Here is a 27,264-nt window from a genome sequence, read left to right as displayed (position 1 = left end):
TTTCTTTTCAAGTGCTCTATTGAGGCTCCTGCTGCTGGCCTTCTGGAATGACAGTGAGCTGAATAGCTCCTAAACACTTCTGGGCAGCCTGATGATGTCCATGGGCTTCCCAACACCCAGACGGAGTGGGTCAGTGGCTATGCTTCCCTTTCATGTCTGACCTCCACTTCAGGGCCCTGGAAGTGACAGGAATCCCCCCGACCCCTGGCATGGTCTGCCTGCTGTTGCAAGCATTATGGAGAAAGTGACTTTTGTCATGTGTGCCTTGTTCTTCACCCACATCTTTGCCCACTGGACACCATTTGAATGGGATCCATTCTGGATTCAACAGGAAGAACTTTGGAGGTTTACTTGGCTCCCATGACACTGTCTGCTCACTGCGATAGGGTGGCTTTGACCATAAGTCATCCATCCATTCATTCAACAAACTTTTTTTGTGTGTGTATGCGAAACTTGTCATAGCTTCATTAGTTAAAAATTGGCCCATTTGGGGAACAATTCTGCATGATATCCCAGGGTCAAGTCTAGATCTGTCTTTGAGATCATGTTTTAATATAAAAATACATTCATGTCATTTTTCTGCGTATCCATGGCTTCCCATGGCCCATTCAGTGAAGGACAAACCTTGGCCCTACCATCCTTTCCATTCTTACCTTGGCCACTCTCTTCCATCATAAAGGGCTCCATCACATTCCCTAGCTCTAGAAAACAGCAAGTTCTTCCTGACCTGACCCCAGGGCCTTTGCCCATGCTGTGTCCTCATCCTGGAACATGCTTCCCTGCCTCCTCATCCTTCAGGTTTCAGTTTTCCCCACTTCTCAGACTCATGTCATACATTTTCAGAGGGCCATGCACATTTTCTCGTGAGTTCATCCCACAGTTTTAGTTAATTATTATTTCAGCAATTATTCGTTCAATGGCTGTGTCTTTGTATGGGTTCCCTTAAAATCGGAGCCTGAATACAGCTGGCTTATTTGGGATGGCAAAAGAGTAAAATATAAGAATGTTATACAACGTAAATAAGTTCTAGATATTTACTGTATAACATGGGGCATATGGTTAACAATGCTGAATTGTATACTGAATTATTTGCTAAGAGGGCAGATCTTCTGTCAAGTGATGTCACCACAAAAAGAAAACACTACACAAAGAAGGGGAGCAGGAGGAAACTTTTGGAGTTGATGGAGATGTTTATGGCATTGATTGTGATGATGGTTTCATGGATATTTACTTATTTTCAAAAACATCAACTGTATACAGTAAACATCTTCAGCTTTTTGTTTGTCAACCATAGCTTAATAAGGTGGTTTAAAAAAAGTGAATTGTGTCATTGAGTCACCACTGAGAGCAGAGGGTCATGGTTCCACCAAGACTTTCTGAGGACTCTAGAGAATGCTTCTCAGAAAGAAAGATTGGGACATTTATCCACCTCCCTTCATTCAACACTGCAATGGTTGAGGGTTTCACCTAGAAGTGTTAACTCCCTGTACTTCCAGACTCTCCTTGTACATGGGCCAGGCAGTTTCGTACAGCATCAGAGAAGGATCTGGAAATCAGAAATCAGAAAAACACATGGTGAACTCTTGAGGTGGGATGCCTTCAACACAAGGAGAGTCCAGGGTCACAGAGAGCTGTCCATCATAGCTGTAGCTGAAATAAGGAGCCATGGCAGACTGTATTTTCTAAAGATGGCCACACCAATATAGGTCCAATCCTACATGTTCTTCTTATGATGTGACGTTGATATTCCTGCCTCAAGCAATGGGGTCTATATTCCCTTCCTTGAAATTTCCTTTTCTTTTTTTCTTTTTTTCCTTTTTTTTTTCTTTTTTTGAGACCGAGTGTCGCTCTGTCGCCCAGGCTAGAGTGCAGTGGCATGATCTCGGCTCACTGCAAGCTCCGCCTCCTGGGTTCACGCCATTCTCCTGCCTCAGCCTCCCGAGTAGTGCCCATCACTGCGCCCAGCTAATTTTTTGTTTTTTTAGCAGAGACGGGGTTTCACCGTGGTCTCGATCTCCTGACCTTGTGATCCGCCCGCCTCGGCCTCCCAAAGTGCTGGGATTACAGGTATGAGCCACCACGCCTGGCCAAAATTTCCAAAGCAAGATCATAAAAAGCAAAATGGATTCCAACTGGGTCTCTTTCTCTCTCTCTCTTTCTCTCCCCCGACTCATCATATGGAATAATCTCTAGAGAGAGATAGATAGTGAAGGACTCTTCAGAATGAGCCCCACCCCAGTCACCACCTGACTGTAACTTCATGAGGGAGCCCAAGCCAGATGGCCCAACCAAGCTTCTCTCTAATTCCTGATCTAGAGTAACCAAGAAAGCTCATAGATTAGAACCTTAAGCCGCTAAGTTTTGGGGTGATTTGCTTGTCAGCCATAGTAATTAAACCATGACTACACATGGAATTGAGGCATCAGTGGCACTTGGTAAAAGCCAAGTTCCCCAGTAGACTGTAAGTTTAATGATGGAGGGGCTGTCTTTTAGTGATTTTTCTGATTTATTTCCAATGCTCACTTGCTCTGCCTGAGACATAGTAGACTCTCGATAAATGTTTGACCAATAAATGACTAAATCAATCAGTCAGTCAATCAGTGCATAATACTTGAGACTAGGAATGCAAAAGGGTGTTGTCTGAAATCAGAGAAAGACAGTTGTTAGGGATTGCAAAGACTTGGGAACTGGGATATCTACTGTAATACCCTGGAGAGCATCCATTTAGGAGTTGATTTTTACCATCCTCTGGCTGTTGTGCCAGGCCTGGCAAGCCTAGAACACAAAATATTGTCATTTATGGAAAACAGAAAAGTAAGATTGTAGGTATTTCATGAAAGCATTTGAGTCCTGAGTTTTGGCGTCTGGCCAGCACTTTTGATTCAAACCAGCAGGGTCCATGTGGTTCAGCATGAGTAAATATGGGGGTATTGATATAAGTGTATTGGAGGGAGATTTGGAAATAAATAGCTTTGACTGTGTGGTTTAATGCTGAAGCCAAAACCTATTGTGCTACTTAAATTTCAATTAATTTAATTTAAATTAAAATGTTAATTCCTCATTCACACTAGCCACATTTCAAGTGCTTAATAGCCTTACGTGACTGGTGGAAACAGTATTAGACAATGGCAAGACAGAGCATTTCTATCATCACAGAAAGTGCTATTGAAGACAGTGGGTCCAGGGCTTTTAGTCATCAGTATTACGTCACTCAGCCCCATCACTGTGACTGTTCAGGATGTTTTCTTATTCAAGGACTTTTCAGTTGTTGAACACTTATTGCCCAGTACCAGAAAGGACACATTTCACGTATTATCTTCGTCAATGCTCCCATTTTGCAACTGAGGGTATTAGATCTTTGAAGGATCAAGTAACTTACCCATTGCCATTTTGCTTGGGCTTGGTAGACAGAGCTGGGATCTAAGACCAAGGCTATTGGATTCTAAGCCAGGGCTCTTTCCATAGTAATCAATTTCCTCTCACTGAAGTGTTGCTACATTTGCATGGACTTTACTATAGGCATCTAAAGTATTTGGATTGAAGGAGCCTTGAAGGTAAGTAACTCACCCAGTACTGAAGCTCTCTACTCTACATCACAGGTGAATAGTTGGATTCAGGGCAAGTTTCATGCCTTATCAATGTGATTCTTTTTTTTTTTTTCCTTCTTTTTTTCTCTCTTTCTGTCTTTCTTTTTTTATTTTTATTTTTTTTAAGACACAGTTTTGCTCTGTAGAACAGGCTGAGGTGCAGTGGCACAATCCTGGCTCACTGCAACCTCCGCCTCCGGGGTTCAAGTGGTTCTCCTGCCTCAGTCTCCCGAGTAGCTGGGATTACAGGTGCACACCACTATGCTTGGCTAATTTTTGTACTTTTAGTAGAGATGGGGGTTTCACTATGTTGGCCAGGCTGGTCTCGAACTCCTGACCTCAGGTGATCCACCCACCTCGGCCTCCCAAAGTGCTGGGATTACAGGCGTGAGCCACCGCACCTGGCCCACTGTGAGTCTTATGTAAACCCTTGTCTACACATCTGGCTTTCAGCTGAGTGTTTTCCAATGCAAGAGCGATGGCTAAGACACCATTAGTCTTTGTCCTAATTCATAATACTTATTACTCATAGAAATACACAGCCACAAACTGAGACTGACAACTGTTAAATGTGCACAGAGTAAAATTTGTTATAGCAGGAAAACTGACTGAAAAAAGTCACAGCATTTTGACAATACTGAAATCTACAAAAAGAAAAAAATCATCCAAAGAAAAAATTAGACTTGGTATAATGCTTAACAGAAAATAAAACTGACAGCTGCTAAAACGGTACATGGTAAAGCCTATTGATGACTAAAAATTGTGGGAAGAATAAAATATTCTTGACAAAGTTTAGACATGCAAAATTCTACCTGGAAAAATTTGATTTGGTAGAAAACATTAGTAATGACAGCTTTTAACTGGCTACCACTAATCAGAGCTTTCTCTGCATCAGCCAGTATGATAAATGCTTCCTATGGTTTATTTTATTAATACTTAAGAAAGATTTGGAGATTGACATTAATGTTACTCTCACTTTATAGTTGAAAAAAACTGAAGTAAAGAAAGGTATGGAAGTTGCCCACATGGATCAGACAGCAAATAAAAATGATGGTTAAAGCCCGGTGCATTAGCTCATGACTGTAATCCCAGCACTTTGGGAGGCCAAGGTGGGTGGATCACGAGGTCAGGAGTTTGAGACCAGCCTGGCCAACATAGTGAAACCCTGTCTCTACTAAAAAAACACAAAAAATTACCTGGGCCTGGTGGTGGGCACCTGTAATCCCAGATATTTGGGAGGCTGAGGCAAGAGAATTGCTTGAACTCAGGAGACAGAGGTTGCTATGAGCCCAGATTGTGCCATTGCACTCCAGCCCTGGCAACAGTGTGAGACTCTGTTTCAAAAAAAAAAAAAAAAAAAAAAGATGGTTAAACTGAACCCAGGAAATTTGGTTACAGTGTTTGTGCTTTTCAATGTTTATTTTTACCATGCACCTTAATTTAACAATTAAAATAAAATATATATATTTTTGAGACAGAGTCTCACTCTGTTGCCCAGGCTGGAGTGCAGTGGCACGATCTCAGCTCACCGCAACCTCCACCTCCCAGGTTCAAGCGATTCCTGCCTCAGTCTCTAGAAAAATAAAATATTTTTGTACCTTATATTTCGAAATAATTTTCTCTTTAAATTTTTTGTACAGATGGAATCTCCCTATATTGCCCAACCAGTCTCAAACTCCTGGCCTCAAGTGATCCTCTCGCCTCAGCTTCCCAAAGTTCTGGGATTGTCGGCATGAACCACTGCACCTGGCCAAAATAATTTTTAACACAGGAAAAATGAAGAAATAGTTTGATAAAACTTTTTGAATCATTTGTGAATGAACTGAAGACACGATGCCCCATTATTCCCAAATATTTTGGTATTTTCCACAACAAATATATTCTCCTAAATAACTGTAGTACAACTATCAAAATCAGGAAATTAACACTGATGCATTTCTGCTGTCTAATCCATGGATCCCATTCAAATATTGCCAGTTGTCCTAACCATGTCCCATCACCAATCTCCTGCCATTACTGTCTCCCACGCTCTCTGGGCTCTACCGACACAAGGGCTGCTGTCCCCTCACCACTTGCCTGCTCAGCTTGTCCAAACTAATGTCTTGAGGAAGAGAGGGAGTATGAGAGGCAGGGGAGGAGGAAAAGAGGCAGAGATAGAGTAAGGGAAAGAGAGAAGGAAGGAAGGGGAAAGGAAGGAAGGAAAGGAGGGAGAGAGGGAGAAAGGGAGAAGAAGGAGAAAGAAAAAGTAGGGAAGGAAAGGGAGGCAAACTAATTTTAAGAGAAAAAAAGGCCAGAGCAATGGCTTCTGCCTGTAATCTCAGAGCTTTGGGAGGCTGAGGAAGGAAGATTGCTTCAGGCCAGGAGTTTGAGACCAGTCTGGGGAACACAGCAAGACCCTATCTCTACAAAAAAATAAAAAATAAAAAATCAGCCAAATTTGGTAGTGTATGTCTGTTGTCCCAGCTACTTGAGAGGCTGAGGCTGGAGGATCACTTGAGCCCAGAAGGTCGAGGCTGCAGTGAGCTGTGATTTCGCCACTGCACTCCAGTCTGCATGACAGAGCAACAACTTGTGCCAATCAATCAATCAATCAATAAAGGAGAGAAAAAGAACTGCAATATATAGGAAATTGATGACATAAATTGATTTGATAGAATTCATATCAGAAATACTATATCAATATAAATATATCATGGGTGAATAATTATAATTAAAGGTCTATATTTAAAATGCAGAGTCAAGTATCACAGAAAGCAAAAAATTTTTAAATATTTACAGGTGGGAATGGGGAGAAGAAGGTTAAATATTCACCAGATTAAAAGGTAGCATCGCTGAGTGTGGTGGCTCACACTTATAATCCCAACACTTTGGGAGGCTGAGGTGGGTGGATCACCTGAGGTCAGGAGTTTGAGACAGCCTGGCTAACATGGTAAAAGCCTGTCTCTACTAAAAACACAAAAATTAGCCAGGCATAGTGTCGAGCAGCTGTAATCCCAGCTACTCGGGAGACTGAGGCAAAAGAATAGCTTGAACCCAAGAGCGGAGGTTACAGTGAGCTGAGGTTGCGCCACTGCACGCCAGCCTGGGTGACAGAGTGAGAAAAAGGAGAGAGTAGGAACCAATCTCACTTTGTCTGGACTGTCATTTCCCACCTGAGTCTTCGGCTTTGATCAATAGCATTTGTCCAGCTGAAGGAGAAAAATCTCTTCAGACTCACCAAGGCAATTTCTAGACAAGGCCATTTCGAGTGGAGATTACTGTTGCGTGGAGAAGTTCTCTAGTGATCGCCTTCTTTCTCATGGCTCCAAGAAGAAGAAACAACAACAACGACATAGAGATGACTCAAGAATACTAGCAACTGTCTGAAGTCAGAAAACAGAGAAAGACCTGAAATAATACACGGAAAGCTGCCCAAACGTAGGCCACACATTGGGCTTTGCAACACTGCTTAGCACATACAGGTGCTCCATGTATATTTGCTGAATAAAAGAATAAATGAATGTTTCTGAGATGCTGAAATGGTTTCTCCTCCAGTGCCTCCTGGATGTAATTAAAGTGCACCCAAGAAACAAAAGAGCAAGAGCTGAGATTTTTTTAAAAACACAGAAAAGCTTAAGTTGGGGAAAATGGAAACAACTGTTACTGTGATAGTAATTATTGCACTCCGCTAATATTTGTTGAGGGTTACATTTGAAGCATGATTCCCAGGATTTGAGAATGGTGATCATAAGCCATCCTGGCCTCATAGACTTTCTGAAGCAGAAAGAGGCAAATGTACAAAGGTCCATTTGCCCTTTCAAACGACAACATTTCTTGAGCACTTACTATATCTTAGGGGATGCATATAGAATAAGCAAAGTTGCTGGTCTCGGAAGAGTTCATGGTCTGATTGTGAAGACAGATAAATAGGAAATTACATCACTTAATGAATGCTGTTGACAGTTGCACTAAACACAGATGGCTGGAGGAAGTGAGTTATAAGAGAGGACAGCAAGTTCAGTCCCTAGTGATTTTGCTTGGTGTTTTGCTGAAAGTAGGGAGCTATCTGGTTTTTTCTCCCAATACTTAACTAGTTGTCCAAGCAGTATAGATTAAAGAACGCTTATGCTCCACACCAGTTAAAAAGGCACCTTTATCATGCATTTGCTACCTTTGTGTGTGTGTGGGTGTGATATTGCATCTGTTGCTAGTCTCTCTTCTATTCCATTAATCTGTCTCTTTTTGAAATAGTGCCACACTTTTAAATGAATTGCTCCCCTAGCACTCTCAGATATTAAACATATTATAATCTCACTTTGTTAACGTTCTTAAATTTTCTTTTCTTGGCTTTTTTTTTTTCACCTATTTATTTGTCCAAATGCGTTTTAGAATCGCTTTGTCAAGTTTCCCAAAAATGTCCTACTAGGATTGATATTGCAATTGCATTAAACCAGTAAATTAATTGAGAGAGAACCTATTTATAATATTGCGTCTTGCCTTTTAAGGACATGATATGTTTCTACATTAAACCAAGGTATTTTTTAATGTTCTGCAGTAAAATTTTGTAGATTTTTTTTTTTTTTCTTCAGGCAGTTAAGTTTATTCCCTAAGGGTTTAAAAAACTATTTTGCTACTATGGGAGAAGAGGATTATTTTTCCACTATATTTTGTAACTGCTTATTGCTGGCATATAAGAAATACATTGATTTTTTCTATTTATTTTTTGTGTAGCTATTTTGGTGCCCTTTTTCATTAGTTCTAAGATTTCTTCAGGTGCCTTTCATGGGCTAGATAATCATATTGCCTATAAACAATGATGATTCTGTGCCTTCTTTCCAAATAAAGTGATCCTTCAAAAACGCAAAACTACTGATTTCCACTCTCCTGCTCCCATTGTCTGTAGTACAAAATCGAAACCTTCTAAGGAGGAATAGAAAACCCTTTGTGATCCTGCCACGTCTTCCAGGTTCCGTTTTCTGCATCCACACTGCATTCATTGCTGTACAGCCAGCTCCAAGTTCTGGCAGCCTCCCAAACATAGGCCAGGCTCTGTGACTGTTTCACACCCGGGCTCTCCCTTCTAGGCCTTAATACATCTTCAAGTCTCAGCCCAGGTATTTGACACATTCTCCTAAAGTCTCCCCCAGGGCCCTCAGATTCTCCCATGCTCTTGGAATGGCTAATAAGAATCATTCATCACCATAGTGCATCTGCAGTGCAGGCAGGAACACAAGCTTTTGCATTAAAACCTTGAGGTTGTATCTTGGATACACCATATATCGACAGTGTACCCTGGGTAAGTTAATTTATTCTTCATTTTTAAAATGGGAGTCATAACACCTAACTTACAGAGCAGTTACCAGGATTAAATGGAATAATTAAAGAGTTTCATGTAATCCCTGGTTCATAGTAAGTCTTCAAGATAGCTGTCATTTTATTGTTTTTGTGCTGTGGTTATTTCCATATTATTAAAATTTTTCTAACACATCAGCAGTAGCTCATATGCTCCTCTAGACTACAAGCTTCTATAGGGAAGGTTCTATTTGTTTCTGTTTTTTCAGCCTATTCAGTGTAGAGTTTCTCAGCTATGGTTCAGGACAACTCACATCACTCACCTGGGGTGCTCGTCTAAAAGGGGCTTTCCAAGCTACCCACAGCCCCTAAATCCAGATCTCAAAAAACCTAGCCCAGCAATACAGATTTTTAGCATTTACTAAGTGAGCACTATGTACTCTAATGTTTGAGAACACTGTGCTACAGTGACCCCCAAAATGAACATTAATTGACTAAGTGAAGTGCACAAAAATAATTGTACTGGGCCGTATAATTGATTAAGTAACCTCATGGGGAATGCACAAGTCACTTTATTATTAGGGACAAAGGCAACCTGTCTATGGCTTACTTGAAATTCAGGGGCTTAGGCAAAATCTGGCACATAGCAGATGCTAAATACACATTGTTGAGTTTGTAAGTGGATATAAGAAAACCTGAGCCACAATGTCAGTCCTTCAGCCCAGCTAGGTTAGTCTGTTACTTAGAAGAGAAGAGAAAAATCCTATGCCCATTCTCTGCTCCCAGCCATTCTTGCCAAAACATCTCAGCGTCACTTTCAAAGGGAAGCTTCTTTTGTGCAATCAGTCCCTTGGTTGCAGAAGCATCCATTACTTTTGAAACTTAAAGATCCAAAATAAGAATTTGTCTTTTCCAGTTAAGGAGGTTCATCCAATCCAAAAAAGTGTGGGTTTTATTGGTTCTTTCTTAATATTATAAAAGCAATGTATCTTTATTGGAAAAAAACTTGGAAGATAAGGACAAACAGAAGGAATGAAATAAAACATAAACCACAATCTTTCCATGTACTATTGTTACCATTTGAATGCTGTTATTGCCATCCTGTTTCATTCTCATGTGCTTTTTACACAGCTCATAAGTTGCAAGGCTCGGGTGAGCATTGCCGACATCATAAAAAGGATCCAAAACATTATTTCCAACAGCTACATAATACTGTCATATGGATATGCCATAATTAGCATTTTATTCTCCTATTGGACATGTAGATTATTTCCAAAGTCTTATTAATACAAACAATTATTTCTTGAACATGCTTATATAGGCCTAATTTGTTTTCATTTGTGATGATTGCCTTATGATAAATATTTGGAAGTAAAACTACTACATCAACAGGTGAGAACATTTCTAGAGCTCTGGATATGTATTTCAAACGGCTTTCCAGAAAGTTTATAAAAATGTATGTCCCTATGGAGAGTCTGATAGTTGCTATAAATTGTATTTTCTTATTTTTTCTTCTTTTAATGCAAATCGTTTGCCCTTGGCTAAAAGAAAGAATCCTAAAAATTTGGGAAATCAAAAAGACTTCCCAATTGTCAGTCTCCTGACAACAGAAGCCCAGCTGGCATGCTTTTATGCCCCTCTTTCCTTGGATTTTTATATCCAAAAGAACAAGACCAAGGTTCCCAAACGGGGTCTCCAAGTGCTTTTTTCAGCCCTCGCTTGACCTTCTGTCTGTCTTTGCTTGTAGAAGGGAAGAACTCTGAAGGTGGACTTGGGGTGCAGTTATCCAGCTGTCACCTTGGTCTTGTTGTTTCCTTAAGAAATGCTGTCAGCTTTGGGCTGCTTCTTTCAGAATGATATGTGAGTACTAGGGCAAGCCACGCAATCAACCACAGAGGGCCAGGGTTTTGTGGGCATGAGAATCTCCTCTTCCTGGGGGCCTCTGAAAAAAACAAGACTCTTCCAACTCTAACAGTGAGTAAAGATGCGTGCAACTCATATCTCCAATCCAAGTACTAACCAGGCCCGACCCTGCTTAGCTTCTGAGATCAGACGAGATTGGGTGTGTTCAGGTGTTCGGGGTGGTAGGGAGGTGGAGCCATGCAATTCATTTCTAATAAAAGTGTCCACCTCTCTTCCTGTTTCCCAATTCTGATTCCCATTCTGCTACCACCACCTAGAGAGCATATAGGGGCCAGATGACAGGCAGGCACATATCTAAGGATATGGATGGGAGCACACGCTGCTGGGACTTGCTCCAAGAGGAACCAGTCTTCCAGAAATCCCAGCGGCTGAGTTAGGCTGCTCTGGACTGAACATCCCTCCTGAGCTAGAGGCCTTGTATAACCTACTGTGACATTCTTATGTGCAGTTTAACTCTTTTGAAGGACATCTCAGCACCAAGGGCTCCCTCCACCAGGTTCCAAATAATACAGAGAATAAAAATGCTAGCTGAGTTGAAGGCTCAAGACAAGCCAGGTTATGACAGAATCAAAGGACTTCCTTGGAGCTCAGGACCAAATCTGTTAGTGACCACGAATATCTGTGCCTCCTTCTGCATTTCCTATCCTCCCATGTGGCCAGGGTGGGCCGTGTGACTTGTGTTGGCCAGTGAAATGTGAGAATATTGCTAGGTTGCAGTTCTGACGTCCATCACTTCTGGGTTACAGCATTTAAGAGCAAGGTGACCTTCATAACACTTCCTTGCTCTGCCACAGCAACCACGGAGGCTGTGGATCATGGAACATCTTGTTTTGTCAATAAGAAATAAAATTTTATTGTGTTAAGCCACTGAGATCTCAGGTTTGATCTGATGTAACAGCTAACTTTAATTATGCTGATTAATATAGAAACATAAAGTCAGTTTGAGAATCTTCTGTTTGGACATGCTGGTTAACATCAAAATTTTTCTTTGACTTCTTTTTGGTGTTCCTATTGGCCTTGATCAAAAGCCCTGTAGGTTCAGAGCCTAAAATGGGGTTTGGGTAGTATATTCCAGTTGATGACCAGGCCCAATATTACTATATAATCTCTAAGAACTGACAAAAGTCATAGATTATGAAAAAAAAATGGGTGAAGGTGGGAACTAAAGAGTATTGAATCTCACAGTCCTGGGTTCAAATTTTGATTCCACCAGTAACGAGTTGTGACTTTGGGAAAATCATTTAACTTCTCAGCCCCAAAGTCTTCATCTATAAAACGAAGGTGGTGATATTACCTGCCTCATCATAGATCTGGTGTGAGGATCAAATGAGATCATCCATGGAAAGCATTTAGCACAATGCTATGAACTATGCTATATGACAGATGCAGAAACTGAGTCTCAGAAAGCTGAAGGGATCTGGCCATAACACACAGTGAGTTATTTGGAGAACTTGGTTAGGAAGCCAGCCCTGCCTGAACTCCAAAGCTGGTCGTGTCTCCTCTATGCCCTTCTCCTTTCTCTGGAGGGCTTCTTCTTGTTTGTGGAGCTGTTCTCTGCAGTGTAAGGGCATTGTGTGTGTGGGGTTCATTTGTCTCAGCTGGGGCTCTACTCTCTGGTCAGAGTTCTGGGCCTGCTGTGGGCCACAAGGAAGGTGTGTTAGAAGTTGATAGGGTTTTACTCTCATTGGAGAGAAGACTGAAACAGCTGAGACAGAGACTGTCTTCGAGCCTGTTCATGTCAGTGAATGAGAAGCTTTGAAACTGTTCCTGAGGCCCATTTAAAACAACAGAAAGACACTATTCAGACAAAAAATCCCTCTGCCAAGTGCGTCCCATTAAGGCTTCCTTTGTGTAGGCCTGAATAATGGGGTTTGATAGCCTAGGCTGGTGAAAGGGAACAAAATTTCTATGAGAAGTGCAAGATGATGTTTCTCTGAGACAGCCTTTGTTGCATGAGCCGTCATTGAAATATGAGGAGGGGAAACATGATAAGCAAATGGTTTCTGGGGACAGAGTTATGTAAAGTGAAGATAAAGAGGGAAGCTTTCTGAACAGCCTCCTGGCAGTGGCTACGAGAAGGATTTTTAGAATGTTGTACAAAGAAGGATAGAGATGGAGTGGTGAAAATGTGCCTTCTACCCAGTATCCTTCCTCACTCTAAAACTTTCTAAGCAACATCATTAGCACCTCCATCATTTCTTCCTCCTCATCATTGTCATCAGCCTCATGGTCATGGATACCATTTGAAGCAATTATCATGTGCTGGGACTAAGCATCCACTATCTCATGTTATTACTCTGAGTCAGGTGAGGTGCTATGTTTATTTTATAGGTAGGTAAACTGAAGCTCCAAGGAGCTAAGGAAATTATCATTAGTCATATGGTATGTTATAAAGAATTTCATCTTACCTGGGCTGGTCGTGGTGGCTCTCACCTGTAATCCCAGCACTTTGGGAGGCCGAGGAGGGTGGATTGCTTGAGCCCAGGAGTTTGAGACCACCCAGGGGCAATATAGCAAGACCTTGTCTCTATTTTTTTTTTTTTTTTTTTTTTTTTTTTGAGATGAGGTCTCACTCTGTCACATGTGCTGGAGTGCCGTGGTATGATTTTGGCTCACTGCCTCTTCCTCTCAGGTTCAATTGATTCTCCTGCCTCAGCCTCCTGAGTAGCTGGGATTACAGGCACCCGTCACCATGACCAGATAATTTTTGTATTTTTGGCAGAGTCGGGGTTTCACCGTATTGGTCAGGCTTGTCTCAAACTCCTGACCTCAGGTGATCCGCCTGCCTTGGCCTCCCAAAGTGCTGGGATTATAGGCATGAGCCACCATGCCTAGCCGTCTCTTTTTTTTTTTTTTTTAATTAAAATTTTGGAGGCCAAGGTGGGTGGATTACTTGAGTCTAGGAGTTCAAGACCAGCCTGGGCAGCCTGGAGACACCCCATCTCTACAAAAAAAAATACAAAAATTAGCAGGTCATGGTGACACAGGTCTGTAGTCCCAACTACTCAGAAGGCTGAGGTGGGAGGATTGCTTGAGCCCAGGAGGAAGAGGTTACAGTGAGCCAAGATAGTGCCACTGCACCCCAGCCTGAAGGCAATGGGATATAATGAAAGACACAAGGGCTTTGAAGGCAGAGAGGCCTGGGATTTGGTCTCAGATGTGCTGTTTATAAGCTATGTGGCCTTTGGAAAGCTGTGTAACCTGTCTCAAAAAAAATTGATTAATTAATTAAAAATAAATAGAATTTACCGTTGCCTGAAAAGAGATATGGCCTTTTCCCTTTTCTTCTGGGAGAGGACCTCTAGGCCCTTGGAATGTCATGCATGACAGGAGTATCTTTCTTTGCCTGGGGACCTCAGTCACACAATGTGCTTTAGGGTGGAAACTAGCCACTATTCTAATAATGTAATTTAGTGTGGAGGCTTTGAGTCACACAGTATCAGTTCAACCTCCAGATGTGGCTAGGGACTGAGATCAGTCACATGGGCAGTCAACCAGGCCTATGCTATTGAGCTTCAGTAAAAACTCTGGACATGGCAGCTTGAGAGAGTTTCCCTGGCTGGTAATACTCCATGTGTATGGTCAAGCATTGTTGCCGGGAAAAGTCATTCTGTCCATGATCTTACAGAGAGAGGACAACTGGAAACTCCATATTTGGAACTTGCCTGTGCTATGGGCTCTGCATTTCCTCCTTTGTCTAGTTTTGATCTGTATCCTTTCACGATGACAACTCAAAATTGTGAGCATAACAACGTTCAGAGTCCTTTGAGTCTTCCTGGCAAATTATCCTGACAGTAGTCTTGCAGATCTCGGAAACTGCAATTGGTATCAGAAGGAAGGTTGGTCTCAGGGACTCCTAAACACTGTAGTTGGCATCACAGTGAGGGCAGTCTTGTGGACTGTTTTCTAACTGCACATGTGAATAGAGTGAGATTTGAATTCCAGTCAATCTGACCATAAATCCATTGGTCTTTCAACATAATAGTCTACAAGAGCAAGGCTCAACTATGATTCCCAAACCTAGCTACGTGTAAAAAAGTTGTCAAATATATGGATGGCTGGAACCCATCTCAGTACTACTGAATGAGAATTTCTAGGAGGTAATGTCAAGGAATCTCTACTGTGTGTGTTTAGCAAAGTCTCAGGTTGACTCTACTGGACCTAACCTGGCACCAATTCACAGACACAGGGAACCACACTTGTCTGTGAAATCCCTTTTTTCCATTGTGGAAAAGGCATTTTTTTCCAGCCTGGCATCCACTTTTTATAGGTGATAAATGCCTTCATTATCTACTAGACTGTTTTCTCCTGGGAGATAGGGACAGTATCTTTTTATCTCTGCATCCTTCACATTCAACACAGGAATTGGCCCATATTAGATAGTCAAATATTTGTTGAATAAATGAGTTAATATATTTTTGGCTATGACACATTCATAATTAGCTACAATGCCTACGGCAAATGATTATGAAAAAAATAAACACCTACTGCTCCATGTCTTGAAATTTGCTGTGTAGAGTTGCCCTAGTGAGAAGCAGCTAAATCACAAATGAGCCCCTGCAATTGTAGACGCCTGCCCTTCTGAGATACTTACAATTGGATGTTCATATTGGAAACCACAGTTGCGACCTTGGTCCCTGGCATTTTAGTACATATGATGTATCTCCCCTAATCAACAGACATGTCCTCTGGTTATGTGTCAGTCTCCGTTTATCTGATGGTTGACTAACCCTTTGAGATGTCCCCCCATATCATATCCTCCACAGAAAATTCCCTATATGCCACATCACCTACTGTAAGTAAAATCCGTTCCAAATATACCCTCCAAAATCACATTTTAAAAAAGTATGTCTCCACGTTTGTGTGATAAGAGGATAACAGTAAAGAGAAGCAAAACAAAACCTTAATTTCCTTAAAGGTATATGGCATCCCATGCTGGAATGACTTCATCCCAATGGCAGAGCATCAGGAGGACTTATGTCTGTTCTGATATGGAGGAAGGGAAGGCCGTGGACCAAGGGAAATAAGACAAATAAAAGCCTGTTATTCTCAAAATCTGTACTAGGTGCTCTATGTGTCATTTCATCTCTTTCACAGATGACCCTTCAAGAAAGGGCCTTTCCACATGCCATTTCCTTGACCTGGAATGCTTTCTACCTTGTTCTGGCTAACTCTCAATCATCCTTAGGATCTTAACTAATCCTCCAGACCTAATCAGCTCTTCCTATTATGCATTCGCAAGGCATGATGTGACTTCTATCTGAGGGACTTAACTCAGTTGTAATTTTAGTTGCTCAATAATGTGATTCTTCCTCCTCTTCTTCCTAACTCTACTATAATGAGCAAAGGGGATCTTTCAAATAGGACAAGGACAGTATTCACTCACCTCCAAGCAGAGCACTGACACCTGGTAGGTTTTAATAAGCCTATGCTGGAAATAAAGTGATCCCTAAAGCTGCAGATAAAGCTCACAGAACACAAGTGACTTTTCCAAGGTTGCATAGACCAAAAGCAATAAAGCCGGAACTGAAGTCCTCTTGACTCAAATGTCTACATTCTCTTCTCCGGGCATCCTTATCTCCTACCGAAAGAAATGGGTAGACTCAGAGCAGGTTCCAGAAGACCTTGGCCAGGAGCAGTTGCCATTTGACTGAAACTGAGGCAGGAGCTGAAAAGAATGGATGAAAGGTCATTTATTATCCACTGGGTTTCAGAGGGAGACTTGCTTTATAAGGTTATTTTCTAGGGACGAAGGATTTTGATCCTTATATTGAGGAAGGTGTCACACACGATAATGCTGCTTTATGAACTACTCCTTTGGCCTTTGGGGAAGTAGAGAGTGTAGGAGAGAGGTTTTAAATGGGGTCAGAAGAGGGCATTAAAAACAACATTCTACTGAAATCCAAGCTCTGACTACTGTACCTGCCTTTCTAGAAGGAAGAAAGGCTATTATTCAGCTTGGAAAACTCATTTTATTTTTCTGAACGCAATGGGATATAATGAAAGACACAAGGGCTTTGAAGGCAGAGAGGCCTGGGATTTGGTCTCAGATGTGCTGCTTACAAGCTGTGTGACCTTTGGAAAGCTGTGTGCCTCAGTCTCCTTGTTGGCAAATATAATAATAACACCTACCATTCATGGCATTGGGGGATATTTAATGAGATAGTGAATTTAAAATTGCCCAGTAGGGTGCCTATCACAGAGCAGATACTCAGGAAATTTTAGTTCTCATCCAGTAAAATGTAGTCATTTGATGCTTCTATCGTTAAAATGAGGGCAGACAACAAGGTTATGTGGAAAGAGGTTAGGAACCGGGAACAAGTGACCTTTAGAGTCCCATGTAAAGATGGTTCCATGATTTTCTTTCATGTCTGTTGAGTGTCATTCAGTATTAACATGCACCAAGGTTGATGGGGACAATTGCGTGAAATGCCCCAGAGTGGGAATCGGGGGATACTTTATGAAGCCCTGAAACCTAAGCTGTCTCTATTTTTACTTCTTAACAAAGTGTTTCAATAACAGCTAACATTTTGCAGATAAATACTTACCATGAGAAAGATGTACATTTTAGCTAACATACTTCTTGTATCTTCTCATACATTTCCTAGACCAAAATTGTGTATCTATTATTATCCCTATTTTACAAGTGAAAGAACTGAGGCTCAGAGAGGCAAGGTAGCTTGCCCAAGATCATACAGCTGGTAAGTGATGGCCCTAGGATTTGAATCAGGCAGTCCAACTGTAGCTTTTGTTGGAAGGATACTAAGCTATACCACTCCCAGTTTCCTCCTCTGTTGAAGCTCAGATATCAGTAAGATTCTTATGTGAGTACTCTAATTATTCATGAGAGTAGCTAAGACAAATTGCTCTTTGAAAAGCAATTAGTTCAGGGTCTGCACTAAAGTTCACAAACAGTAGAGGAGATGAAAGTGGAAAAATACAAACATAACATGATATATGCTATAAGGAGAAGCCTGTGTGAAATGCCCCAGAGTGGGAATCAGGAGATCCTTTATGAAGCCCTGAAACTTAAGCTGTCTCTATTTTTACTTCTTCACAAAGTGTTTCAATAAATAAAAATGAGTAAACATAAAATAACTTCAAAGGAAACTTTTCTAGGCATGACTATGTAGAATTTCATTTTATTATGATTTATGTAATTCTGTGTAATAATCAGTCTCTGGGCAATGGGAAGATGTAAATGGAATGATCTAATAAGACTAGAGGATGATTTGTGGATTTCAGATAATGTTCTTGGCCTGAGCTCAATCGTGAAGAATCGGGAATGTTCCAGTTAGAAGAAGAGGAGATGGACACTCCTGTTCCTAGCAATACAATTTCCTGCACATAAGACAGTGTTTAAGGCTCTGGATACAATGTACTTTGGGTTTAATGAAACCCTGAATGCCTTATCTATTGGAAGTTGAGGCTGGGGTTTGCACCTGACATCCTTAAATGCGAAAATCCTGTGGAAATAATTTTTGTGAATGACAGAGATTGTAGTCCATGACCTTCGATGCTGTGGCCTTTGCTTCTGGATGTTACAGTGGCCAGAACACCCCCCTCCTATTGCTGCCCTAGGGTAGCTTCAAATTATACAAAGCACACTTGCCAGGTTTAGGAGGCTATAGCGTATCTCCCATGCTGCAGGGATGAGATGTTCTAAACTGAGATAGAAAAGCTTTAACAAAGTTGAATAAGCACAAAAATTATGTAACTTCTTCACTCCATCCCCTTCTGTCACCATAGAACACAGAGGACAAATTTCTGATAACGTCTTGCCCAATGGCTTTTTCTCATCCTATGAAATTTTTTAAGATTGGAATAGTCTTTGAAGAGGTACCTTAGCTAAAATTTACAAATCAGTGGATTGGGTCTTCTCAGAATACCTGTCATAGCAGGGGTCTCTAAAACAATTAATTTGGGCAGTAGGAAGAACAAAAGAAATCTACTACAGGAAGGCACAGACATTCAGTCTATCAGGCTTGCCAGAGACTGGGGGACGCTGGGGGAGTTGAGGTTTTAATCTGAGTTCATGTCTAATTCTGCTTTAATGACAGGTCTCTGTGTGTTTAGCTATCCTTTGAATTTGTATTACTGTTTCTCTCCCCTGGAGCTTTGAGTACCTAGAAAGTTGTGCTACATCTGAGTGTTCCTCCCCTCAAAGCCAGGGAGAAGAGCGGGTCTGGTAGGAAGCAGAGGCACAGTTACAGCGGCTGTGGCAGATTGCTGCCCATTTGTACTCCAAGGCTGATGCTCAAAGATGCTAGGTTTATTCTTAAAAGTTAAACCCCTCCTCAGCTTGTCCAGATGCTGTCCTATTATAGTTGTGCTTTTATGAAACTCAGGCAACAGACAGGAGAAGAAAATCCAAGTCATAAAATGCAAAGATGCACATACTTCTCATAAAGTTGCTCTTCAGACAAATTTATTTTTTAAGTACAGGAAAGAATGATCATATTTTTCCGTGACAGCATGCTGTCAAGGCCTGGGTGCTGGAATGATACAAGGGAAGACACAAGCCCAGCCCTCCAAGGAGCTTTTCTGTCTATATCCTTCAAAGCCTGCAAACTGTTCATGTTATTGCTAAAAATAAATAGCCAGCTTTTATTACTTACTACAGTCCAATCTCCCTACTAAGCATATTCTTACTGAATCCTCAACATAGGCCTAAAAGGTTGGTACTGTTATTATCTCCATGTGTACACAGGGAAACCAAGGTGTAACACAGGTGAGTGTCTTACCCAAGTTCTCACATCTCTCAAACAATGGGGGTGGCATGTGAATCCATGAGTATAGGCTGCTAATCACTCTAGTAATTACTATCTAGGATGTGGTGAGTGGTGGGAACATGGAATACCCAATGGAATACCCAAATCCTGCTCCAAAACACTGAGCCCCTGGTGATTCTCTTAGGTACTCAGTAGTTTCCCTCTGGTGATTACAGCCAGAGCACATGACTTAGCCCAAAAGCTTTTGAGGCTCTCCCGGCCACCACCACCCTGAAGCCAGAATCTTGCCTCTGGCAATTTCTAGAGAATGAAATACTCATGAGAAGAAGAAAATCAGCAAAGATGAGGCAGAAGATCCTGATTCTGAAAACCTGAAGCCAGAATCTTGCCTCTGTCAATTTCTAGAGAATGAAATACTCATGAGAAGAAGAAAATCAGCAAAGATGAGGCAGAAGATCCTGATTCTGAAAACCCACCTAGGATCCTGGGGTTGGGAACAGGGGATATTAAAACAGGGGAATGTTCAGAGATCAGGAAGGGAGTTAGGATTCAGAAGAGAAGAAATATGTTAGTTCTCTACAGCAGAGACAGAGTCCTGTCCATCAAAACCTATGTTGTCTTCTTTCTAGGTATACAGATTATGTCTCCCAGCCTCTCTGGAAGATGCATGTGGCTGTGGGGCCGAGTTTTGATCTATGGAATGTGAGCAGGAGTGATGAATGTATGCCCTTTTTTCCTACCTATTTCAAAAGTGGTCATGCATAATTCCCTGTAGTCTTTTTCCTTCCACCAGCTGAATTTTATTATCAATAATGACTTCGGAATACCATGTCGAAGATAGCAGAACTTCCATTGACCTGAGTCTCTGAGTGACAGCATGAAATAGAGCCTCCCTCACTGACCTGGAGTCTCTTTGGACTATTAAATGAGAAGAACAAACTTCTATTGAGTTGCAACTAACATATACTTCAGATCTATTTGTTATCACAGCTAGCATTGCCCTGAATACTACTCTGTACCTGAGGAACCAAGAGAAAGCCTCACAGAAGAGAGAACTCTCAAATGACATCTGGTTAGAGCCCTGTATCCCACAGGTGCTCAATACATGTGGAGGTTGACTCCAATGTAGAAAGAGTTCTAGAAAGATGAGCTAGAATCCCAAAGATAAGGTTATGGATCTGAGGTTGGCCCTATTATGGCATACAGAGAATAGATCACAGGAGGAAGGGGGCCTACTGTGGTCTGGAGTAATCTAGGAAACTTCCGGAAGATGTTGACTGCAAGCAGAAGGTGCATCGCTTTGGAACTTAACTACAAAATTGTGTCACGGGGGGCGAAAATGCAAGACTGTGAGACCTGGATTGTAGTCTTGGTTCTGTATCCACCTCTCTCTCTCTGGGACTTGGGCAGGACACAGCCCCTCTCTGAAAAGTTATTGCCTCCTTTGTTAAACTAGGAGGTTTGAAAAAAAGATAATTGTTATAAAGAGGCAGTTCAACACAATAGTTAAGAACCTCAGTTCTGGGGTGAGATGCCTAGTTCAAATCTGATCTAAAACATATTAGCTCTGTGGCTTTTGGAAAAGTTTATTGACTTCTTATGCCTGTTTTCTTACCTTTAAAAACAGGATTAATAAAATGCCCATTTCATGCGGGTTGTTTTAAGATTTAAGTGAGATGCTAAGTGTAAAGCACTGACATTCCTGACAATGCAGGTGCTGGGTGTGTGTCTGTGTACTGACTTTACATGAAGATGAATCTCAAATGAGACTGCCTTGGCCACCACTTGGAGAAAATTCTGAGCACTTGCAGTAAGTGGTATGAGAAATGCATTTGCCACTCAAACAAAAGGAAAAGGAGATCTTTAAAAAATTAAAATTGGGAGAGTGACATTCAAAAGGTCAGGGCGAGAGGTTCCCAGTTGCAGCACTACCCACCCAGGCGGCATGGACAGGGTCTCTGGTGTAGACACTGCTGTGCTCCACTGGGTGAGAGAGATTGAAAGCAGCCAAATAATTCAGGACACCAAACCCAGTTTCTCAGAGGAAGAAATGATGCTTTGTAGGGCAACTGTCCAAAGAGGTGTTGTCCCCAAATGGCTAAGAAGAAGAAGCATGCCCAGGAAAGGTGATCACAGAGTCTCAGAGCCCAAAGGATTCTATCCGATCTGAGGATGAGGTGCTATCATTTCTCAGGATTAACTTCATGACTATGCTAAAGTCTTCATAAATGTACTATCTCATTGAATCCTCCAACTAGCCCACAAGGCAGACACTGTTAAAATCCTCATTGTAGAGATTAAGAAATCAAGGCACAGAGAGATTTAAAAAAAAAAAAAAAATTGATGCTACACATCCAGAAAAAGACAGAACTGGGGACAAATCCACAGGGTCTGACCCCAGAGCCCCAGGTAATAGCAGCAACTTTACCTCGAAGCAGCTTACAGGAAATCATGCAATGAAAGAAGAGAATGCACACATGAATACATGCAAATGAATGCATGGATTGATGAGAAAATGGAGGTGGAGGAAAAATAAAGACAAAAAATAATTGAAAGCCATTGGGTAAACTTAATTTGTCAGATTTATTGCCACTGACTATGGGATATAATGATTTGAGAAAGGCCATGAATTAAATTCAGCTCCTTAGAGGCCAGAGTGGACCAAAGCAACAACAACAGCAGCCAGATCTCAATGCCATAAAATACAACCCAACTGCACGTGCCAAGGCGTCCTAGACCACTTTGCTTGTTTGTTGTTGTTTGTTTGTTTGTTTCCCAAAGACACTTTGAGGGCCTTTATGAGAGAAGCAGTTTTTTTTTTTTTTTGGTTTGTAATTGAGAGGAATTACCACCTACTGTGATCTCAATCAATTTTATTTTAGACTTGATGATATAAACACATTGATAAGTAGAGAAAATAATTATCTAGGTAACATTGCATCCTTCCTCTTTCCCCTTCCTACCCCCACAAAGTCCAGTGTCTGAGAATAATGGCAGAAAAATCTCATTACCTTATAATTTAATGGCTCTTTTAATCATTTACAGTTAATTTTGGCATCTACTCTTTATAATAATAATAGTAGTTTATTTAGCACCTAATAAATCTCAAGCCCACGTGCATCACTAATGTGACCTAATGTGATTTTTTAACAATAGCCCTGATGTGGTAGATACTATAACTTGCATCTTTGCAGACGAAACAGGTTCAGGGAATTAGCAATCTGGAAGTCGAGACAGGACCCAGACCCAGGTCAGCTGGACTTTGAAGCCACTCCCTGTCCATCACAACACATTTCTTTAAGCCTATAGTTCTCAACCTTGCCAGTCCACTATAACCCCTCTAAGGGGCTTTTAAAAATAACCAACATTTAGGCACCTTTTCAGAGCAAATGAATCAGAATCAGTAGAGAAGGAGTGTGACTGGTCACCTGGCACTTTTTCAACTCATCACTTCTTCCTTCCTTCCTTCCTTCCTTCCTTCCTTCCTTCCTTCCTTCCTTCCTTTCTTCCTTCCTTCCTTCCTCTCTTCCTCTCTTCCTCTCTTTCTTTTTGAGACAGAATCTTGCTCTGCCACGCAGTGGCTTGATCTCGGCTCACTGCAAACTCCACCTCCCATTCAAGTGATTCTCGTGACTACAGGCACCCATCACCAGGCCTGGCTAATTTTCGTATTTTTAGTAGAGACAGGGTTTCACCATGTTGACCAGGTTGGTCTCAAACTCCTGACCTCAAGTGACCCACTGCCTCGGCCTCCCATGATTTTTCTTTCCTCCCTTATCCCAATCCTGGCAACCTCAAGGGAAATTGAGCAAACCAGTTCATTTATTAGGAGGGTCATGACAGCAAATCAGACCATTGGATCTGATTCAAAAAAATATAACAGATTCCAAGCCTAAAATTGACCCTCCTTTAGAGAGGGTACCCTATCAAGTCAATATTCTTTGGGCCAGCCTTGGGCAAAGGGAGCTGGTAATTTAATTAGAAGCTCTTTGGACTGTGAAAAGTGATCATTTTTCATCACAGCTTCAAGGACACCATTTTTCTTGCAGCTTTCCAATCGCCTTCATAGTCAATGGTCCAAAATCATCAAGAGCATACCGCACGATGTCATGGGCAGGGCACGGAGTGTGCAAGGAGACAGAACTCTTCCTGCGGAAACCAGCATCTCAGGCATGTCAGGGAGCCACCCTGAACCTTCACCTTCCCAGTCTGTAAAGTAGGATGAATCATCATTTCTGCCTTGACTCATTGCTGTGGGAGGTGTGAGTACCGCACATGTGAGGTGTCCTGAGATACGCCTGACACGTGGTGGGCACTCAACAAAGACTAGCCGGTACCAAGGTGACTTCCGTATTAGCTGGAGAAAATGCACGTTCTTTTTTGACACTCCTCCAGCATTCACCATGTGCCAGGCACTGTTCTCATTCCTTCACGTAGATTAATTCATGTGCATACTCACGGCAACCCTTTGATATGGGCATAGTATTATCTTCATTTTACAAATGAGGAAACTGAGGCTCAGAGAAGTTGTCCAAGGTCACAGAGCTAGCAGTTGTAGAACGATGGTAGATGGGACCCAGACAATCAGGCCCCAGGGCATACACTCTTCAATACAACACCATACTAACTCTCCTACTTAAAATCATAGGTTCTCTAAGAATAGAAAAGTAGTAAGAAGGCTGAATATTCTCTTGCTGCTTAAGTTCAGCCAAATGCCTTACATGTTCTACCTCATCAGTCCTTATTATAACCCAATAAGCTACACCCTATCATTATCACCATTTACAGACGAGAAAACAGAGGCATACAGAGGATAAATAGCCTGACCCAGGTTTACAGCTAGTAAGTGGGTTCAGATCCATGCCTGTCTGAGTTCAGAGCTCATGCTAGCAACCATTCTGCTATTTTGAATCCTAGAAAGGCTCTCCTCCGTTGGTGCTCCCTCCAAAGCAGTACAGGATTAGCTGGGATGACCACCCAAGAGGCTCAACTCAGGGTCAGGGTGGGCAGTTACCCTCTGCTCAAAGTCAGAGCAGACTCAGAGGATGATAGTGATAGAGATCATCACACCTAGAGCCCATTTCACAGATAAGGAAACTGACCAGAAAGGAGAAGGCACCTGTCCAGTGAAATCAGTGCTGAGTCTTCCTTTGGGGCTACCTCTCTTTAGAAAATCCTCTAGTATACTCTAATAATTATTCTCAAAAAAGTCTAAAATATCGGAAAAGCTTTAAGTCAAAGTATTATAACTAGCATTTTTAATAATGGTAAAAACTTATGTGAACAACTTCAGTGTCCAGCAATAAGGATTGTTTCAATAAATTATGGTGCATCCAGACAGTAGCATATTGTGTAGCCAGTCTCACTCAATAAGGTTTATGAAAAGTTAGTCATGGTATAGGAAATGTGTGTGATACAATGTTAAATGAAAAAAAAAAAAATCAGGGGTCGGGAGCAGTGGCTCACTTTGGGAGGCCAAGTAGGTGGACTGCTTGAGGGCAAGAGTTAGAGACCATCATGGCCAAATGGTAAAACCCTCTCTCTACTAAAAATACAAAAATTAGCCAGGCATGGTGGTGCATGCCTGTAATCCCAGCTACTCAGGAGGCTGAGGCAGGTGAATCGTTTGAACCTGGAAGGTGGAGGTTGCAGTGAGCCAAGATCGCACCACTGCACTCCAGCCTGTGTGACAGAGCAAGACTCTATCTGAAAAAAAAAGTAATAGTAAGAAGAACTACTGGAATACTATGCAGCCATAAAAAAAGAATGAGTTAATGTCCTTTGCAGAGACATGGATGAAGCTGGAAGCCGTCATTCTCAGCAAACTAACACAAGAACAGAAAACCGAACACCGTATGTTCTCACTCATAACTGGCAGGTGAACAATGAGAACACACGGATGCAGAGAGGGGAACATCACATACCGGGGCCTGTCAGGAGGTGGGGGTCAAGGAGAGGGAGAGCATTAGGACAAATACCTAATGCATGCGGGCCTTAAAACCTAGATGATGGGTTGATAGGTGCAGCAAACCACCATGGCACACGTATACATATGTAACAAACCTGCACATTCTGCACATGTATCCCAGAACATAAAGTAAACTATAAATAATTCAAATCAGTAGTAATAATAATAATTTCCTTGGGGCTGGACTTCAGGACGAATTGTTTATTCTGCACCTTAATAACTCTCTAGATTGTCTGGTATCCATTCACTCACTGGACAGAGTCTTGAGCCTGTCAACTGGACCCCATCTCTACTGCCAATCTCTTGGTCTAAATGACCATCCCCATTCACCCGAACAACAGCAACATTCTCCCAACTGGTCTTCCAGCCCTGAGGTCCACTCCCCGCCTCTACTTTGCATCTCACGTAGCAGCCAGAGTGATCTTTATAACGTGAATATGACTGTGTTATGCCCTTGCATTGCGCCCTCCGACGGCTCCCCACTGCCCTCAGGATAAAGTCTCTACTCTACAGCCTGGCATGCAACTGCCGTCTCCAGCCTCATCTCATTTTTCCAAATTTTCTACCTCTCATTCTACATTGCAGCCAGGCAGAAACTTCTGGAGTCCTTCTGCCTCTCCAAGTCCCTTCTAGCCCCAGGACTCAAGCCGTGTGGTGTTCCCTCTGTGCAGCACACACTCTGCTTGCTTCCCATGGCTGGCTTCTGCTGTTCCTCTCATCTCAGCTGAGCTATCATTACCTCTTGACGGTCTTTCCTGGACCCTCAATATTAAGTCAGTAGCTCTTCTCAGGGTTCCCATTTCTCCATTTGCTGTGATATTTATACTCTTATAGTCATCTGTGCTCACGCCCAGCTCTTCCGCTAGAGACTAACCTCTATAGGAACAGTGTGGTGTCTCTGTTTTTCTAATGTTTCATTCACAAACACCTGTGCACATAGTAGGCACTCGGAAAATGTTTGCTGAATTGACGTACCAGATAACTCAATTAGGAGGCTGGTTTGGGTGGAGGATCTAAATTATCCAATTATTTGAAAAGGAAATAAACCTTTAGGGGAAGCTTAAATGATCCATATCTGCCATGTAAAAGGAATATTTTCCCTGAAATATAGTTTTATTTTCCTCTGTGCTGTAAGGATTTAGCCCCCCGCCCTCCAAGTCCTGAAATGCATGGAAACCACTAGGTGGTCAAAGAAACACATTAAAAATTCGATGTTCAGGCACTACCCACTGGGATTCTAATTCACCAAGTATGGGGTGAGGCCCAGGAATCTGTTTTTATGATAATCTCCATGGGGGACCTTGACAAGTTAGAATACCACTGAAATATATATAAAGCCCAGCCTATTGCTTGGCACAAAGCAGGGACTCTAAAAATGTTTGTTCTACTCACTCATTTCCCTGACAGATGAGAGCAGGCCTGGTGTCTCCTAATTCCTTTATTCTAGCGTCATATATTTTCTACCTGTTAAGCACCACATGTGAAGTAGACCCCAGAGCTGAAACCCCACCCGTCCTTGAGCCCACTCTGGAACAGAAATGCATCTCAAGCCCATCAGACTGTAGGACCTACAGCCCTTCCCGCCTTTTAACGATATTACAGAGGCAGCTGGCCTACCGCGTTAGTATGACAGGTCTATTTTCATATGGAAAAGAAAATTATAGAGAGGCATAAACATTTGCTAACTAGAGAGATGTTATTATAGCCCGCAAATTGCATTCAGATGTTTAGTAATACTAGAGTTAATGGATTTCTGAGAGTTCTTCAGCAAGTGAGCCCATCT

The 27,264-nt window shown here is 41.9% G+C and overlaps 1 long non-coding RNA gene across 3 annotated transcripts in view; it reads right to left on the bottom strand.

Annotated features, from left to right (window-relative positions):
* LOC135968733 (uncharacterized) overlaps nucleotides 1–27,264 on the bottom strand; it is a 61,814-nt gene that overhangs the window by 7,449 nt on the left and 27,101 nt on the right. For 2 of the 3 annotated variants that reach the window (XR_012429220.1, XR_010583689.2), the window contains one exon: nucleotides 16,183–16,449. The exons of the other annotated variant lie outside the window; for it this stretch is intronic. This is a non-coding gene — a long non-coding RNA (uncharacterized lncRNA). Of the gene's footprint in view, nucleotides 1–16,182; nucleotides 16,450–27,264 lie in introns of those variants that run through there. 3 annotated transcript variants of the gene reach the window in all.

This window comes from Macaca fascicularis, chromosome 20, assembly GCF_037993035.2.
Source record: "Macaca fascicularis isolate 582-1 chromosome 20, T2T-MFA8v1.1".
Lineage (NCBI taxonomy): Eukaryota > Metazoa > Chordata > Mammalia > Primates > Cercopithecidae > Macaca > Macaca fascicularis.
This window is presented reverse-complemented; position numbering and strand designations above follow the sequence as displayed.